Source organism: Heterocephalus glaber, unplaced genomic scaffold, assembly GCF_053883595.1.
Source record: "Heterocephalus glaber isolate CG9 unplaced genomic scaffold, H.glaber_assembly_v1.0 deba00000621, whole genome shotgun sequence".
Classification (NCBI taxonomy): domain Eukaryota; kingdom Metazoa; phylum Chordata; class Mammalia; order Rodentia; family Bathyergidae; genus Heterocephalus; species Heterocephalus glaber.
The window spans coordinates 15,563,896-15,584,214 of NW_028258153.1; the positions used below are offsets into that span (position 1 = coordinate 15,563,896).

General features: G+C 35.6%; 1 protein-coding gene across 10 annotated transcripts in view; it reads right to left on the reverse strand.

Moving 5' to 3' along the window:
- The window catches only part of Map2 (microtubule associated protein 2), a 268,232-nt gene that overhangs the window by 208,297 nt on the left and 39,616 nt on the right, over positions 1 to 20,319 (reverse strand). For 3 of the 10 annotated variants that reach the window (XM_087206179.1, XM_087206186.1, XM_087206175.1), the window contains exon 2: positions 12,520 to 12,608. The exons of the other annotated variants lie outside the window; for them this stretch is intronic. The gene's annotated coding sequence lies outside the window, so the exon portion shown is untranslated. The remainder of the gene's footprint in view (positions 1 to 12,519; positions 12,609 to 20,319) is intronic. 10 annotated transcript variants of the gene reach the window in all.

A 20,319-nucleotide genomic window follows, 5' to 3' on the forward strand; every position in this document is an offset into this window, starting at 1 on the left:
AAAATCAACAATGAAATACTAGAACTGAACCAAACTTTTGAACAAATAGACTTAATAGATGTCTACAGAGTGTCCCACACCACAAAATCAGAATACACATTCTTCTTAGCTGCACACTGGTTGTTCTACAAAATAAACCACAGGTTACCTTATAGAACATGCTTAAGTAAATGCAAAAGAACTGAAGTTATCCCTTGTATATTGTCAGACAATAGCACAATGAAATTGGAGATCAATAGTAAAAGAAACCACAAGAACTTTGTAAACACATGGAAATTTAATAACATCCTCCTGAACAACCAGTGGATCTCAGAGGAAATTAAAGCAGAAATTAAGACAATTTCTACAATTAAATGACAATGCCTGTACAACATACCAGAATTTATGGGATGAAATGAAAGGAGTGAATGAAAGGAGTCCTACGAGGGAAATTTGTAGCAGTGAATGGCCACATAAGGAAAACAGAGCGAGGTTAAATAAACAACCTAATGCTGAACCTTTAGCATCTAGAAAAAGAAGAGCAAGACAAACCCAAAGCTAGTACAAGGAAGGAAATTATAAAGATCAGAGCAGAAATCAGTGCAATGGAGGTTAGGAGAATGATACAAAAAAATCAATGAAACACAGAGTTGGTTCTATGAAAGAATTTAAAAAAATCCACAAACCCTTATCAACCTTACCTAAAAAAAGGAAAGAAAAGGCTGAAATCCATGCATTGAGGAATGAAAAGGGTGAAATTACAACAGATCCAGTAGAAATCCAGAGGATCATCAATATCTACTTTCAGAACCTGTACTCCAATAAGATGGAAAACATAGAAGAAATGTACAGATTCCAAGATACATATGAATTACCAAAGTTGAACAAAGAAGGTATAAAAATTCTAAACTACCCAATATCAATCAATGAAATTGAAAACATAATTAAAAACTTACCAACAAAGAAAAGCCCATGGGCCAGGGATTTAGCTCAGTGGTTCTGCCGCCTGCCTTGCAAGTGCAAGTACACGAGTTCAATCCATGGTACAAAAAAAAGAAAAAAGAAAAGCCCAGTTCCTGATGGCTTCACTGCTGAATTCTACAAAAATTTAGAGAACAGCTAATGCCATTCCTGCTCAAACTTTTTAATGAAATTGAAAGGGAAGGAATACTCCCAAATTCATTCCTGGAAGCAACCAATACCTTGATTCCAAAAGCAGAAAAAGACCTAACTGTAAAAGAGAGCTAGAGGTCAATCTCACTAACAAACATAGATGCAAATATCCTCAATAAGAAACTGGCAATCAGAATGCAGAAGATCATCAGGAAGATCATACACCCTGACTAAGTGGGATTGATCCTAGGGATGCAACTTGGTTCAAAATATGTAAGTCAATAAATGTATTACGCTATATTAACAGAGACAAAGACAAAAACTATACAATTATCACAATAGATGCTGAAAAGTCATTTGACAAAATCCAATCACCATTCATTATAAAAACCCTACAGAAAATTGGAATAGATTGTCTCTATCTCAACCTGATTAAAGCCATGTATTAAAATCCAATAGACAACATCATACTAAATGGTCAAAAACTGACATCATTCATGCTAAAATCAGGAACAAGACAAGGATGCCAATTATCACCACTCCTGTTTAATATAGTTCTGGAAATATTAGCCACAACAATTAGACAAGAGAAAGAAATAAAAGGAATAAAGATAGGAAATGAAGAAGTTCAGTTGTTGTTATTTGCAGATGACATGATACTCTACATAGAAGACCCCCAAAACTCTACCAAAAGTCTTCTAGACTTAATAATAAAATTCAGTAGAGTAGTTGGATACAAAGTCAACACTCAAAAATCAATAGACTTTCTGTACATGAATAACAAACTCACTGAGAGAAAAATTGGGGAAACAACTTTTACAATAGCATCCAAAAAAAATGAAATAGCTAAGAATCAATCTAATGAAGGAAGTAAAAGACCTCTACTCTGAAAACTACAGCATTCTGAAAAAGAGATTGAAGAGGATATAAGAAAATGGAAAGACATACTTTGTTCTTGGATAGGAAAAACCAAAATAAAAAAGGCTGTACTTCCAAAACTGCTATATAGCTACATAGATTCAGTGCAATACTAATTGAAATTCCAACAGCATATTTCACAGAAATAGAGAAAACAATCCAAAAATTCATTTGGAACCAGTAGAGACCTAGAACAGCAAAAGCAGTTCTAGGCAACAAAACCAAGGCAGGGGGTATCACAATCCCCAACTTGAAACTATACTACAAAGCTACTGTGATAAAAATAGCATGGTACTGGCAAAATAAAAAGAACCAAAGATCAATGGAACAGATTAGAAGAGGCAGAAACAACTCTAGATATATTCAGCCTCCTCATATTTAAAAAAAGGAGCCAAACATCTTCAATGGAGGAAAGATAGCCTCTTTAGTAAATGGTGCTGGAAAAATGGGGTTCCAACTTGCCAAAGATTAAAACTAAACCTATACCTCTCACCATGCACTAAACTAAAATCAAAATGGATTAAAGATCTAAATATTAAAACAGAAACGCTGAACCGGCTGGAACAGAGGTTAGGTAGAACTCTTGATGACATCGGTGTAGGAAAAGATTTTATGAACAAAACCTCAGTTGCCCGTGAACTAGCACAAATAATCAAGAAGTGGGATCTCTTCTTATTAAAAAGCTTCTGCACAGCAAGAGAAACCACCAAGAGTGAAGAGACAACTCACAATCGGGAAAAAACTTTTACCAGGTGTTCCTCAGACAAAGGTCTACTATCTAGAATCTACAAAGAGCTTTAAAAAAATCAGACCTCCCAAATTTAAAGACCCAATTCAAAAATGGGCATCTGAAATGAATAGATATTTCTCAGAGGAAGAAGTAGAAGCAGCAAACAAACATGAAAAAATGTTCAATATCACTGCTCATTCAAGAGACACAAATGAAAACAATGCTGAGATTCCACCTCACTCCAGAAAAATGGCTGCTATCAAGAAATCAACCAATAACAAACGCTGGTAGAGCTGTGGGGAAAAAGGAACTCTTCTCCACTGTTGGTGGGAGTGTAGACTGGTGCAACCACTGTGGAAATAAGTGCGGTGATTCCTCAAAAAACTGGGATTAGAGGTCCCATTTGACCCAGCTATTCCCCTTCTGGGTACATTCCTGAAAGAACTAAAAGCATCATGCCATAGCAATGTATGTGCAGCACCTATGTTTATAGGAGCACAGTTTGTAATAGATAAATCTTGGAGAGAGCTCAAATGCCTATTAACTAGTGATTGGATAAAGATTTTTTTATATTAAATGGAGTACTACTCAGGTATAAAGAAAGGCATTTATAGCTAAATGGAGGCACCTTGAGGCCATACTCTTAAGTGAAATAAATAGGACACACATGTGCAAACACCAAATTGTTTCTCTGGTGTGAGAAACTGAAAGTGTAAATGAAGATCAAAATGTATAATAGTGTAAAGTAGGAAAAAAATGTTCAAAGAGGGAGGGGAAATAGAGAGGGTTTGGGGAAAGGAAAGAAGGGAAAGAAAACAATTGAAAAAAGAAGGAAAAAAACCAGAAAGCTTATGTAAATAGGGAAAGGTGGAGGGTTTGAAGTGAGGAAAGGGGAATGGGAAAATATATGAACCAAGATATATTATGTACAAATACAAATTCCCAATAATAAATGTGATCATAATGTATACCTAATATGTACCAAAAAACATTGAATAAAAATAAGAAAAGTAAAGAATGGGAAACAAATGGCCTAATGTTTGATATTTCATCCAATGAAATGTTCCAAATAATATGTGCTTCATTTACAAACTTTCAGTTAAGATAAACTATAGAAAGTGAGTCTATAATCCACTCACAATGAACTGATCAAGTCTTCTTTTTGGGCCAAACTTAAAATTATTTACAATATACCACTGGTTAAATTCCGATTGGTACATAAATCTTCAACCAGATCTCAGAGAGGGGACTGAGTATGACAATAATTGAGCAACACCAAGAGGCTGTGTCATGGGACTCCCTTGAAGCCAGCTGAATTAGCCTGTTAATCACCCTGTTCCTCTGGGAGGACTTAGCATTTGATGGACTTAGAGCTACAGCAGAGTAACACTAGGCACACTTTGGAGGTGGGAGAGTCAACAGAAGCAGCCCCGTTTCCAACTTCTGTTGTGTCTGTCACAATTGAAATTAGTATACATAATTGCTATTGTGCTTCCATCTGCCATATTCCAGTGTACCCTTGGGATCACAGTGAGTTTAAGTTTCTTAATAAGGTTTATTTTTCAGTATTAGCTTAAAAGGGACATTTAAAACACTGAGGCTTATCTGCTATCCAATCTCAAATCTAAAAGGCCAAGTCGTTTAAATGTCAGGTTAAATGCATAAAATAAGCATTTGTTTATTTGCAGTAATTTATTCCTAAGCAAATTCACTGAGAAAGATAGGATTCAGCGTAACGGTGCATCAAATTAACTGTCTTAGACTTCCCGGCAGTGAATTACAAACAAGAAAGATTATCAGGAGACAGGGTGTGAGGAGGGCAGCTGATGCCTTTCCACTGTGCTCAGAGGGAATTAGTGAACTATTCACAGTGAACACAAGTGGCTCTCACAGAAGTTAAAAGTCATTTCCCCCCAAATGTACATGTATTTTTGAATATTTTCCATAGGAGAAATAGAAGAGGTAAAAGTTGTTACTTATATTTTAAAAAAAAGTCAAGCTTTAGGAGACTAGATAAATGTCATAACATTATCTACCTTGTCAGAAATACAATGTAATTCAGCCCCTTGTTTCCCGAAGGGATGATGGCTTGGGAAAAGTGAAGAGAACTGCCAAAAATGGAGCATAATCAATCTACTGGAAGGCCTCTAGGGCCTTCAGGAAAATCTCTACCAGCCACCACACACCCTTCCAGACTCCATGCATTTTATTTAATCTTTCTCAGCATGAAAGCATGGGTGAAAATAAGTGCTGTATGTACTCTTAAGACAAAGCATGCTGATGTGACTTGCACATTTTTCAAAAGATTACACAAATTCCGGCATTGCTGCAAGCCTGAACAGCAAATTATGACATTTTAGCTTCCAATTTCAAAGTGTGTTTTCCTTTTACATGAACAAAAACCATAACAGGTAGGCTCTGCCTACAAAACGGAGTAAGTGATTTCAAGTACTTTGCTTTTTACAAAGGTTAAATGAACCACTGGATCTTGGTATCAGTACTTGTAATAAAATTAATATTAAAGTAAGGTACACTTTGCAGTGGCTGAATCTTGTCTTTTAGACATATCATTTTGTGTTTATAAATTTTCTTTAATAAACATACATGCATTATATCCAGTAATGAAAAATGTAAGCAAAAGTAATTTTGTATAAATTCTTTTCTTAGTAACAATAGAGCAAAATTCCTGTATTTAGAAAAATAGTCTAAAAACAGAATTTCAGATCAGGTTTAAAGTCATTAGTTGTATCAATAATTTAGGCTTAGCAAAGTACACTTTCATGACCTAAGTTCTGAATTCACTGTTTTATTAAAATAACTATGATTCCAAATTCTAAGATGAGGATAACAGAAAACACTCTATCATAGAAATAACAAGATGAGTCTGTTTCAGGTGGTAATATTTGGTAAAAACAGGCTAAGATTCTGAAAAAACATGGTTCAGTTAATTAGACTGCCACTGTGATATATTATTCAAATTTTATTACTACAAATACTTTATAGTCTTAGAGAAACAAGTAAAACTTGAAGGTAGTTGGTAAAAATGGAAAATTCCCAGGCTATGTGTATAAATCCTAAGATTTTTTTCTTACCAGTTAGTGTTTAAATATGTCTGAATCTCAGTTTTTTCATCTTTGGAATGGGAATAACAATATCTATTGCCTGAAAAACCTTGAAGATTGCATGAGAAAATGTATGGCAATAACACAGAAGAAAATTTCTTCAATAACATGCTTATACAAACGTGCTCAGTTCTTTTGGCTGACAATATATTAATCTGAACACATACCATAATGGAAAAGGACTGGAAAAGGTTTTGTAAAGTTGACTCTGATGGGCTAAAATGTACATGTGTATAATGTGCATTGGTGTGTATATATGCTAAGATACAAGTAAACATAGCACTTTGTCTCCAAGGAGCTACAAAAGAGTAAGAGGGAGCAAACACATAATCAATGTCTACAATAGAATTATAGATAATAATTTTTAAATAGGAATGGAGAAGGTGTAAACACTGATCTTAGGATGTGTTTCTTTGAAAAATATTCTATAAAAAGTTTCACAAATAAATTTATTCATATATATATATAAGAATACATTGTGCTGGAAAAAATGAGTAAGTCTTACATACTTTAGTTCACAAATAATTGTAACTCAATTCAGTTTCAACAAGAAGTTGATACAAGTTAGCTGTCCTTTTGTTATACTGTGTTCTAATAAATGCTAATTTTAAAATATAGGTTTAGTACTAAAACATTGGAGGGGCCGGGTGAGTAGGAAGGGTAGAAAGGTAGATGGACATGATCAATGCACACTATGCATGCACAGGAATGCCATAGTGAATGCACCTAATTTGTACAATTAATACTGTTAATAATAATTGAAAAAATAACTAAAACATATCTAAGTTCAATATCCTGAATAAAAGCTTATGCTACTGTTATGCTTCCCTTTCTTTTATAAACCTAGAGACCGTCTGGGTTCATAAATAAGTGACTCAAAGCAGAGATGTTCATACGTTTGTCAGCATAACACCTTGCTTTATTTTTTCAGGAGCTGAATTAATCATTTTTGTGGGCAACTGATTTTTTTTTTGAGATAGTGTATTATGCAGTTATGTAGCTAAAGCTGGCCTCGAACTCCCAGTGATCCTCCTGCTTCAGCCTCTCAAGTGCTGAGACTACAGGTGTGCACCACCATGTGCGGCATGGGCAATTGATTTTTAATGGCATATGTTGGTTTGCCAACACACAATTCATTTCCTCCCCATTCTCAGCCACAGGATCAATACCCTAGCACATTTTACTAATTTCCTACTGGCTGGTTCAGAATGTACATTATTAGGTAAGGACTGGTGAGGATAACTGTGAAAAATGTCAAATACAGCTTAAACTGTCATACCTTAATTAAGCAAATTTACATTACTTAAATAAAATACAGGAAATAGCAACAGTAATAAAACACATTTATGAATTCAGCTGAACAAAAATCATTTGGGCTTCCTACTAGCAAATCAATTTTACTATGATGTATAATTTGAAAAAGTTTGGCATCTTCAACTACTGTATTAGAAGTTACAATTTACCAAGGTCTTCTGAAAATTTCAGTTAATGAACTAAAATTGTCTTCGGCTATTTACATTTTTGATAATGAAACATTGTAGATAAAAATATTTTTAACATACTCCAAAGTTGTGCTATTTTCCACCACAAGGTAGACATGATTTGTTTTAATTACATAATTTCTGAAATTTTCTATAATTTGTTTTAAGCTCTTATACTTATTCATTTACCATCCCTTTGTTTACAGTGCTCTGAAATTAGCATTGTAACTTTATGGAACTTCAGATTTTAAGCGCTTTCTTTATTGAGTACCTGGCACTAGACAACTGATGAGATAAATTATCTTCATTAATATAGTTCTGCTCCACTAAGCAGAAAGTAACACGACTTAAAATATAGTTACAATCGCTATTAAAAAATTGATTTTGAATAAAGTGCATGCTATTTAAAAAATATATAGTTACTTTAATAGAGTAGGTGTAAGTTTTATATAAAATATTCATAGCACAAATATATTTCAGCATCTTCCTATGCCAATTTCAACAAAAACCACAGAATTCCTTTTATTAATATTTATTAAACACAGAGCCTTATAAAAATGGGAGGCTTGTTTTTTTTACAAGTATTTGAAGGAAAAATGTTATCAGTCATAAGTTAAAACTAATATATTTTTTCGTGGTGAAAAATATTCCATGTTTATTGAAGTTCCACTGTAGAAAAAAATCACTTTTTTATAACTTGAAAATGAATCCCACATGCTAGGACCTTAGAAATTAATATTCAGTTTATATATTACTCAACAGTTTATTAATTTCTTTTCAATAAATCAAACTGCTTAAATGAAAGCAAGCCAATGAAGTTGTATAACTGGGTAAGTGAGATATTTAAAAAATCATGTCAAACCCCATATAGCCTATTCAATTTCATCCCATTTAATTACTGTGAAGATGTCCAGTCCCAACTCCTCCACTGAAGACAAATTTCCCAGAATGCCAATTAAAGCATTTATATTTACATGATTAAATCTGGAAAAGTAATGGGAGATGTCCTAACCAAGTAAAACATGCAGAAGCGTACAATGAACTGAGGGTAGCAGCCACTGCAAGTTGGTATTTTAATAAGGTCTGATAAACACCAATGGGAAGTCAATTATTTATATGTGCTGCCCTACATATACTTGGAAAGGGGACACTGCAATGGGAGAGCAGAGGTAGGGTGATGTGCTAGGTGTCTGTGACACAACTGTGTTATCTTTTGCTGCTCATGTTTCATGTTCTTCTCAAGTGAAGTTCTGCAAACTGTATTTCAATAATCATATGTATTTGGAGAATTTGGTGGTCTTACACATTTGCCTTTGACTGGATAAATAAGCTAATAATCACTGAGTGCTTATTCTATGCCAAGCACTTTTTAGATGTATTTTATTAAATATCTGAGATAAATATATTATGTTCAGTCCCATTTTAAAGATAAGAATATCAGGCACAGGCAAAAGGCATGATCAGGATTTTAATCTGGACTGCCTGACTTCAGAGGCGAGTTCCTAACCCCTAAAATTGATATCTTTACCTTATATTTAATGGTAGCAATAATGACAGATGTATCATCATTTTTGTTGATTTGTTTTTTGTTCTTTCCTTCCCACACCTAAAAATCTGAAGCAAGCTCTACTAAAATTTTACATGAGTAGCACTTTCCTAATGAAATAGAATCAGAATAATCCAGCAGTATAACTTTTAGCATCACAAAAAAGTGGAGGGAGATGGAGAAGGAAGTAAATTGGTAAAGATGGAAAGAGAAATGGGGCAAAGAGAAGAAAACATAAGCAAAGATAGAGAAAGAATTAAATATCCATTTGAAATCTGCTTTGGTTAAAGCCTAACCTACTGTTCTTTTTAATCCTTCAGGACATTTGTAAAGGATTTTAGACACAGAGTATGCCTCACATGCCTGTGGCTAAAGCACAGGAAAAAAAATTACCTTTTATTCTTTCCTCTGTCATTATTTTAACTGGTATTTTTTTTTAAAAGATAGAGCTATACTTATACATGTAGCTTGGTTTTTTCACATGTAGTTGTTCTGATTGTCCTTAAAAAGAAAACATAACATTTTTTCTCTTCTGAAATAGTGTGACTCACAAGAATTTGCAAAACTGGCCCAGATTATTGTACACCTTGACACAGAGCCCAATTACACTGTGTATGTGAGAAGGTCAATGGATCACTTTCATTGTTTCCAAACCATGTGAAAAAGCACAGAACATAACATTTGTGCAGGACTCACAACTCTGGCCAGCAAGTTGTCTTCAATGCAAGACTGTGAAAGAGGCTTTGGAAAGGCTTTGTCCACCCCCTGGACTTGAATGTGTGACCTTCTGGCAGCCTGCCCTCACAGTATGGTCTTCCTCATGGCAGCCAAAGAGACTTAGCCTCATTTAAAACATAAAACAGCTCAGCCAGTCATTGAGGTGAAATTTTTGAATGCTTAACTGAATTCAATTAAGACAGGAAAAAGGAATTGCCTTACTATATGCAGAATAAAATCTTTGTTTTTATTTTTCCTCCAAACGGCTCACTTTTCTCAAAAGAAGAGAAGACATTTAGTTTAGTATAAGAAAGATGGATTGTAATAAAGAGGACTTAAAAGGCTTTCTATCAATACAGATTACATTCAAGTGCAATATTTAGGTGACAGGTTAAGAGAACAGCTGCCACAATTAGGGCCTGAATGTGCACCCTGTGGTTGAGAAAAAAAAATAGAGACAGCATTTAATCATATGGACATTGTGTATTTTTCAAGAAATAAAACCTCCACTCTGCTTTTCCTAGACCAAAGTGGTGACTGTTTTATTACACTGGGCTTTCTGCCTGGTTTTTTGTTGTTGTTGTTGGTACCGGGGATCGAACTCGGGACCTTGTGCTTCCAAGGCAGGAGGCAGAACCACTGAGCTAAATCCTCCACCCATTTCTTCCCGGTTTTAATCACACCATTAGGGAAGTGAGGCCCTGACCAGGATAACATATTTCACCTTTGGGATAGTGGTGAGGGACAATGCATTTCCTAAATTACAGTCTGAATTAGAGACAGAGTAGATTGAAGGAAAAATAGAAATGAAATTTGGGAGGCCTACAGCAGTTTTAACTTCTTTACCTCTTTCTGCAAATGCATCTCTTTCTACAGCCTCTGCTTACTGAGATGCTCAATTCCAAAGTAAAAGAAGAACCTTAAGTAGAAGACAAGGGCTCTCATTTCTAAGTGTCTGGTATCACTTTTAGATAGACAAGATTCTTGTATCAAGAGTTAGGATTTACAATTGTGTTCTGAAAGAAGGCCTCAGCTTAAGAGCATAACAGTTTTTAAAGTATTTTATAAATGTTTGTCTCTTCTAGCAGCACTGTTCTCTACCTTAGAGCATAAGAAACCTGTTTCTTGTAATGAGAAGTTCTCACTATGGTAAAATATGTTCCATCTAAAGGGTTAAAATCATTTTGAGTGCTACTAAAAGTGTCTTGTTCTCTCAGGAAGAGAAACAGAAAGCTTCCCCTAATAAAATCCCAGCATAGATGTCCCACTCATCTTTTCTAAAGAAAAAAAAAAACCACAAGTTTCCCAGAGATAGCTCATAGAAGCTTCTGGATTACTGCTACACTATGACCCCCTTTGTCCAAATTAACTGCATTTAAGCACTATAAATAGGTTGAGATAATTATTTAGTGTTGAAGTAAAAGATGTGTTTTGTTTTTTGGGGTTTTTTGGTACTAGGGATCGAACTCGGGTCCTTGCACTTGCAAGGCAGGCGGCAGAACCACTGAGCTAAATCCCTGGCCCAAAGATGTGTTTTTTTAATTATTTTTATTCTTTTATTTTATTTTTTTTTTTGGTAGTGGGGATCGAACTCTGGTCCTTGCACTTGCAAGGCAGGCACCGGAACCAGTGAGCTAAATCCCCGGCCCAAGATGGATTTTTTTTTTTTAAAAAAAGAATGTAGAGGGCCAGGGATTTAGCTCAGTGGTTCCGGTGCCATCCTTGAAAGCGCAAGGTCCTGAGTTCGATCCCTGGTACCCAAAAGAAGAAAAAGAAAAAGAAAAAAAAAAGAATATAGAGATACAAAGATTGACATTAATTTAGAATAAATAGATTAATAGAAACTAAGAACTGATGACCAATAAGCTTAATTTGGTCAGAAAATAAAAAGATGGTTATTTTAACTTGGACATAACAGTATTGATTTGATCCCTACATTGTATATCTATATTTAACATAATTTCTAGCTATACCTCCTATGAGGCTTATCCTTCTATAGCTTAAGTTTAAACATTTAATGTTAATAGATACTATGTTTAGCTCTAATGTTATAAAATATTTTAGTCTCATGAAAACTGCTCCTCTTACTACCAGTCCTTGCCTCCTAATTGCAAGTCAGCTACAATGCCCCCTTGATTCACCACCTTCCAAAAGCCCTGCCTATGAGCACACAAGGCTCATGGGGGTCATCTATATATAAATCATGGGGGTCATCTATATATAAACCATAACAGGGACAGAATGAATCATGAACAAGTTGGATTCAGAAATGCTGTTATTTGAATTGGAAAAACTATCTATGCTCTCATCATGCCTCTATGTAGATTTCAATTTGTAGATTGCATAAGTTTAGAATAACAATTTCCATATATTTCTTTTACTATGCAGTAAAATATTAATTTGTGTTTTTCAAACTTTAACAATCACCCCTTCATCTTAGTATTTTGTGATTTACTAAAATAAAGCTGCTGGGCTGGGGATTTAGCTCAGTGGTTCTGCTGCCTGCCTCGAAAGCTGAAGGTCCTGATTTTGATTCCCGGTACCAAAACAAAACAAAAAACAAATAAATAAGATAAAGCTGCTGTTTGTTATTTTTACACACATTTAATTCTTATAACATACATGTAACACACATATATGTATATAAAGTATATAATATATATAGCTCCCCCCTCTTTCTCATAAAAATACTGATCTCCAAAACGGAAGAAGATGGAATATAATGGGAAATGATTCATCAGAAGCCAATATTGATTAAACTCTTTCTTACAGGCTATAAACTGTTCATGAGCCAATGGAATAATCAATAGGTAATTATTTTTAAAAGTTTTGTCTCCTACTATGCTATTTCATAAAAATTATGCAAAGCATTTATAATTTTCACACATGCAGAAGTAGTCTTCAGGTACTCACCAAAACTGACTCTTCCACTGCAATGTAGTGACTTCTTAAAATTTAGACCAAAGTGGGCCAGGGATTTAGCTCAGTGGCACTGCATCCACCTTGCAAGCAAGCACAAGGTCATGAGTTCAATCCCCAGTACCAAAAAAAAAACTAGACCAAAGTTAAGTTCATTTGCAGAAACCAAACCACAATCAGTTGTAACTAGAACTGCTTGGGTTTACCTCCTGGAAGGAGACCTGCACCTCAGGCTCCCCTTGGGTTAACCACTACAGAGCACCCAAGGTAAGGAATGCTACTGCTCAAGTTGCATGCCTCCTTTGATGGCTTCAGTGTCAGAAAACGCCCTGAATCCGGTTTGTGGAATGTGAGTAAAGCATAGAGAGGAAAAGACTCAACTGGAAAAACCACAGAAATAAACAAGGATGGCATGGGGCAAATAAATATAGCAAGTTGGGGAGGTTAATATTTTTACATAGTGAAATCCAAGGAGAAAATGTGATATTACATTATAAAAATATATGCTATAAAATGCAAGCATATAAACATGCATTCAGTTATTGTTCAACAAGGTGCTTTTAAGAGTGCTTCCTAATTTTAGTTTTATTTCCTGATATGTTCCAATTTGTTATTAATTGCATCATATATAAAGTCTTTACTAAAGACCTCAAAAGCTAGTCTTATAAACACTTCAGAGGGCTCTATTAATTATTCTTGTCCTTCTTTATAGGTCAAAGCTCTCTTATAGGGGTAGACAACTACACATGTCTTTCCATATCCCCAAGGACAATTTAAAATTAAAATGTAGACATTTGCAGATGATAAATCATACTATAAAAATGTAAAAGGCTCTTGATGTAAATATATTTAATAAATATTATATATATATGAGAGAAAGAGAGAAAGAGAGAGAGAGAGGAGAGATCTTTCTCCCTCCTAGGCCCTGCTGTATCTTCTTCACTCTTAAGTCCTTAACCTTGCAACAAATGCATTTTCATTAACTAATTAATCTACATTAAAATACTCGAATGAAGGAAAACATTTCTTTTCTAATTGTAAGTAACCTCCTAAAATCATTGAGTATGAAACTATAAAACTGTTTTGGATCATTTATATTTTTAGCAGAGAATAATTATTAGATACTACTAAATTGACAATCTCTGTAAAATGTATGAAATTCACACATAAGCAAACCATGGAGCCAGTGCTGCTGCTAGGTGGAGGACATAGGAGACAGACCAAACCATAACAGTACTGGATGGAAAGTATAATAATAGTTGAGGTCCCGTGATTCCTGAGAAGATCTAGCATGCAGTAGGCCAAAGAGTAGCATACTGCTACTTGGTCTTGGTTTGATGTTCACAGAACAAGAAGAATGTAAAAACAATAAACATGTACATAAAAATAACCTGAAATCCCTTGACAATTACTAATCTACCTATTTTCTTTTCTGAAAAACAGTGTTAGTTTAGAAGGTCTATAAATTTCCTTCTAACTCAATGCTAGGATTCCAGTAAATCCTGTAAGTCTTTTATATAATTGACAATTGACTGTTCATGGATATAAAATAATAACAACTCAATTTCAGTGATGACAATACCTTTGTTTTGAGCAGTTCAAAGCATTCACTTCTGTGTTACACAATCCTATGCCTTTGTCCTAAATCCCTCAAGGTTTAAAGGGGAAAAGGGTCATTAGTAAATAGTGCTGAACTTCTCTTTCATAACAAAGAGGTATTTCAAGGATTTATATCTTTGTCAGTACTTTGGTAGATTGTTGCTTTCAATCTTTGGAAACAAAAGGCCCCTGTAAGCTTCCATTTTTCCTAAGATTCACTGCCACGGGTGTTGGGGACACTCACTTTAAAACTCCCACACAACCCAGGCCAAGGCCAGCTCTTCTTGTTAGATACCAGGTAGAAATGCAGCAGAAGGGGTTTCAATAGCTGCTGGGCTGTACTTTTCAGCTTGGTGTTGTACACCTACAAAATCTCAAGGGATACATCTCCTCCTTGATAAACTGAGTTGGTAACTTAAATCCTTGGCCAGCGGCTCAGGCACACACGTGCCTCGAGGGACATCAGTATTGCACGGGAGCTTCAAATGAAAATTTTAAAAATCAAAAGCTACACACTATGTATATTTCTGTTTTCCATAACACTCCCAGTATACTGCATCGAAAATCATTGGGATGAAGTGGAGAGGGGGGTGGAAAATAAGGAGAAGATGGCTTTGAAGCCCCTTTTAATTATAACATTTGACCCACTCTTTTTTTTTAACTTGGTAGTGAAAATGCAGGCTTTCTTTTAGGAATTTTTAAAGATGGAAAATGCCTGTTGTAAAGACCAGGTTGATGTGTTTTCGATTTTATAATAAAAACATCTCCTTATTTGACACTTTTTAAGGTAATCTTTTAGTCTCAAAGAATGGAAGACATTTTCAAGGTAATAACGTATTAAAAATGTAACATGGGTGGCTTTGAATACTCTTTTCTCCCTCTCTATTAGTTTATGAAATGTGGGGGAGGTAGGCACACCAGAGTGATTACTTACATACTTGAGTACACAACTTCTATTGCTCTTAAAACCTTTCAGTAAATAATCTTCAGGTACTAAGCTCCTTTGCCAACTTTGCTTAGAATTTAGAATTTAATATCCTTTCACTTCCTGAGCAGCTCTCACCTTTATTTATTAATTCAATAATATCAGACGCCATGCTAAATACTAGGGATATAAGATGACCTAAAACAGACTCAGTTCCCATTCTCAAAAGGCTTACAACCTAATAAGTAAAAAGGCAAGTTTTAACAAGTTTAATAAAACTTAAATTTAATTTAAAAAGTTTAATAAAATTATCAAATAACCAACATTTTAAGATAAAATAATTAAAAATTAAAAGAGGTGTTCTGAGGCAAAGAATAATGAAACAGTTAGGACAAGGATTCCTTAAGTATAGGATGAATTAGAATGAACCAGAAAAAGGGAAGGTGGCTAGCAGCATGAAGCAGAAGATGAAAGTGGCCTAAGAAAAGAGATACATGGTGTGTTTGAGGTTAAACACAGCAAAGCAGAAAATGGGATGTGAGCCTAAGGAAACAGGTAGAAGTCAGACCATGGGGACCTTTGTAAGGCATAGAAAAGTGTATCATTTTACTGCTAACGACTTTTATCTGAGTACAGGAATATTAGTAGGTTTATGTTTCTTTCAAGACGAAGTCTACACCAGTATGGTGGTAAAGATGGAGACAAGCAGAAAGGATATAGAGAAATCAGTTAGTAGATCAATGAAGATTTTAGATGATTAGGTAAGTGCTCATTAGATAAAATAAATGGGGAAAGATGGTGTGCAAGTGGGTTTGCCCTAAAGATATCCCTTCTTAGTTGGGGAGACGATGGACCAAAGAGTGGACCATTAAGCTCGACAGTTGAAAGAATGGTACATGGGAGCCATGACGGAGACAAAACATCTAAGGGGGAACAAGGGTGGATGGGCTCCCAAACTCTAATTGAGAGGGCCAAGGATTTAGCTCAGTGGTTCTGCCGCCTGCCTTGCAAGTGCAAGGACCCGAATTCGAACCCCGGTACCAAAAAAAAAAAAAAAAACAGTACACTATTCAAACTTTAAGTGAGAAAGAGGAGTCTTTTCCTGATCAGGTTTCACCACGGCCCAATGTGGTTCAGTGACATTACCTGCTTTAAAGGGGGAAATTTCAGAAAAAAAGCAGCAGAATTACTAAAAAAAATGAATTCTTAAATGAAATTTCTTCTCTAAGTAGAGAGAAGTCTGCAAGGGGAAAACTTTAATTACAGTGCAGCACAAACGGATTGCTAAAGAAGACACATTAATAATATGCTCAGCTAGACAAGTACACAAGAGCCCTTGCCATATGTAAAACCGTATCTTTCCCACTTTTCTAACAGACCAAGGGCCATTGCTTATCTACATGACAAGCTGTTCTGATGATCACCCTCCTGCACAGCAGTTGCTTTGCCCAAAGCATTGTTTGGATTTTCACTTTTCTCAATTACAATTGTTTAAATTCAAGCATGAGACCTTAATTTTGAACACTGAAGACTTACTCCATTTAAAAAATGTGGAGATGACTAAGGTTTGAAAGCAAACATATGTGTTTGATGCAGCAAACCGTAACAAAACTGACAGGTGGGCTGCTGGGCCTGTAGACCCAAAGTAGAATGGAAACATTGTTCTTGAGTGTTTACGATGAGCCAGGCACTTTCACTGACTCTTTCACTTTGCAGTTACTACTGGCCAAGAGTGAGAAAAGAATTGTGATTTCCATTTTGTGGACAAAGAAACAGAGGTGCAGAAGTTGACTGGCTGCAAAGACAGCTTGTAGCAGGTAGAGTGGGACTTAAGAAAGACAAGGCAACGGCATAACTATATCACTGCCTTTTCTCTTCCTTAAAAAAAATGGAGAGAGAAAAAAACCACAGCCCATTAATCACTAACAAAAAAGAAATACTATGCATACACTTCTGGAGTATGGTCATACAAGTTTTTCTTTTTAAATAAAATGTAAAAATTCTTATCACAATAGAAATGTTTGAGAAAAATAAAGATACTTAGGCCCAGAGAAAAGATAGCAAGTGTATGGTATCTGTCTTCTCACCTTAAAACAAACATCCTACCAAAGGAAACAAAACACATTATAGTTAGTTTAAGGGTAGAATCTGCATGAAGAAGTGAAAACTGCAAGAAGACAAGCAAAGGTCTGATACTGAGGAGGTCTATGTAGCAATGCAGGAAATAGAAAAAAAATAGGAAGCTGGCTATGAGTTCCCTAATGCAGGAACTCAAGAAAGGACTGAAGGGCTTCATGTCATAAAGTTGTTCAAAGGGAATTCATGCATAAGGAAGTGAACAAAATAATTTCCTAGATGTCTTCAACTTTGATTCTTACTAATAAGATTCCATGACACAGATCAGTCTGTGGCTCAGCCATGAATTCATGGTGTGATCCTCAATCACCTTGGCTGGTACCCTGCAAGCTGGACATTCAGAGCAACAGAGCAGTGCTCGCACATGTCAACTGCCCAGTGCTCAGGAGCAGTCGGAAGGGCCTTAAGTCACAGGACTTGGCCCTGTGTCTCTGCCTCCTGTTTCTTCACCTACCAAGCAAGGCTAATATGTACTCAGATCAAAGACATGCATGCAGTTTAATAAGACATAGTCTGCAAAACTCTTTGGCAAAGATAACATATCATTATCTGTTGGTGCAGTTTGCAAAAACCCATGAATCATAAAACTTATGAGACCGAGAGCTGAATGGACACACTCTAGATCAATTCAATCTATGCTTTGTGCTTTAAAAGCCCCGAACTGAAAAAAAAAATCTCCCATGAGACTTCTCTGTTTTCTGAAAATCTTTTTTAAAATTTTAGCCTTCTCAGAGAGATATGACAAAATTAATAAGCAGACAAGACTAGCCCCGATTCTAGAAAAATTCCACTGAGAATGGACTATTTAGCTGCCAACATAGAACACTGTACTCTTACAAGGACAAAGTACTGAATTGAGTTTTATGTACAAATACAATGACGAAAGCAAAACCCTCATTCTCAAACTGGGGCTAGTGAGGTTGGGACTCTTAGGCAACATGCCCGGATATAATATGACACAGAGCGATCACTGTCACAAGGGAGTTTAAGCCAATTGCTATAGCCAATTCTTAATTATTTCATTTAAAAAACTCTGTAAACTTTATATGAACCAGGAATTCATTATATTTAATATGATCTTCATAAAAGCCTAAGATAAAGATACTATCATTGCTCCTGTTTCACAAGTGTGGATGCTATGGCACAAGAATATTAAGAAATTGCACAAAGTTGGATGGCTAGATGGCTAGAGTCCTAGCAATCTGTCTGGAGTCCAAGCTCCTCTTAGACTCTTTATTGTTCTGCCTCTTCTGTCTAGACAGGGAGGAATGATTCTATGATTCTTACTCCAAAGGGAAATTTGGGGAAATTTAGTACCACAGGTAATATATACAAAATATCTGCTAGTAGAATGAGAATGAAATGTCAACCCACATGAAGAGACGGGGAGGGGGGAGCAGCTAATAAAGGACAATGAGAAGAATGCAAAAGAGAAAGGAATATACTGAAAACAGTGAGTTAATCCAGGTGTCAGAGATTAGGGACCATGAAGGGGAGTAGTGAGAGATAAATACATAAATATAACAAAGTATATTTTAAATGGTCTTCATTAATTTATTGATGAAAGCTGGAATTTATTTTATAAAATTTGGGCAGACATCAAAGGTGATTAATCAGGAAAGGAGCAGCACTGAAGAGGGAACTGAGGAAGCATCTCTGGCAGTAGTATGTAGGCCAAATCACCAGGGGTAGACTGAACAGAGATTTCCCAACAAAGAGACATCGTAATTACTTCATTACAACATACAGAAAATCTAGCTAGTGGGGGTTGAAATAAAGTGAAAAAGACGACACAGTGGAAGTAGAAATGACACAACTTGGATAAATTAAATGTAAAGGGGAAGGAAAGGAGAGACAAGAGGGGAGGGAAGAGGAAGGAGAGAGGAGAGAGAAGAGAGAGTCTCTGGTCTCCAGTGTCTTTTATCTTGTGGCAAACCAAATCATTCCTTTCTTTTGAAGGCAACATTTGACCTGTTCCTGCTTCTTGACTTCTCACCCATGTCATGAACTTTCCCAAGTTTTTTTTAATTCTGCAATTTCGGAAACAGATTAGTTCCCTTCTTTTAGGGTTATCATGGAGGAAGAATGTGTAATGTTTAAATTATGGAATCAGTTGGATCTGGCTGGCTTGAATCTTTGTTACATTATCCCTCAAGAAGTTACCATTTTGAAGTGTAAATTTATCTGTGCATAAAATGGCTGTATATTACTGCTCAGAGATGAACTCAGAAGGTGTACAGAAAGTGCCTGGTGCCTAGCAGGACTCTGAAAAGTGTAGCTACTTACTGAACATGAATGTGGGGCCATCCACTCTTATGTATGCTTAGCCCATGTCTCACAGAAATGGTATTGGTAACACTTCCATTTTTCAGAAAGAAATTAAGTCATAGAAAAGTAAAATAACTTGTTCAGGGTCTATTTCCTAAAATGCTATTTTAGGGGAAATAATCAGTACTGAAGAAATGTTCAGTGTAGATTAGTGGTACTTAAAAAAAAAAGGAATGCAAAGGGTGTAGACTGTTATTTGTACATCATCAATCTCTTAGTCTGAAGATTGTACTAAAGATTTCATTCACTTCATTGCCAAAATAGCTAATAAAATCAAATGTTCCTCTAAGAAAAATAGACAAAACCCATAATCTACTTTTTATTTTTTGGAGACAGGTCTCGCTATGGAGTTCAGGCTGGCCTTGAACTCACTATGTAGTCTAGGTTGTCCTCGAACTCGTAGATCCTCCTGCCCCAGCCTCCCCAGTACTGGGATTATAGGCATGCATCACCATGCCCAGCAAAACCCATAATTTAATCTTTGGATTAAAGAATCATTTCTTCAGAAGTATTGAAAGACTTTTACAGGAAACCAGCCTATTCAAAGTTTGATGACATTTGCTTATACATTCAGTGATAGCTTTGAATAATCTGGCAAGGAAATATCCTTAGCCTATAGTAAATATCAGCATTTTTTTGCTGCTTTTGGCTCCTTGTCCCATAGCCTTCACTGAGCTGACTGGGACTTGATCTTGGAGGAGACCTGGCTTTGCCATCATACTGCTCTTAGGAAACAAAGGAGAGTCTTAAATATACTCATTTTAAAAAAATCATGCCTCTGTACACTGCTACCGTAGGAAGAGACA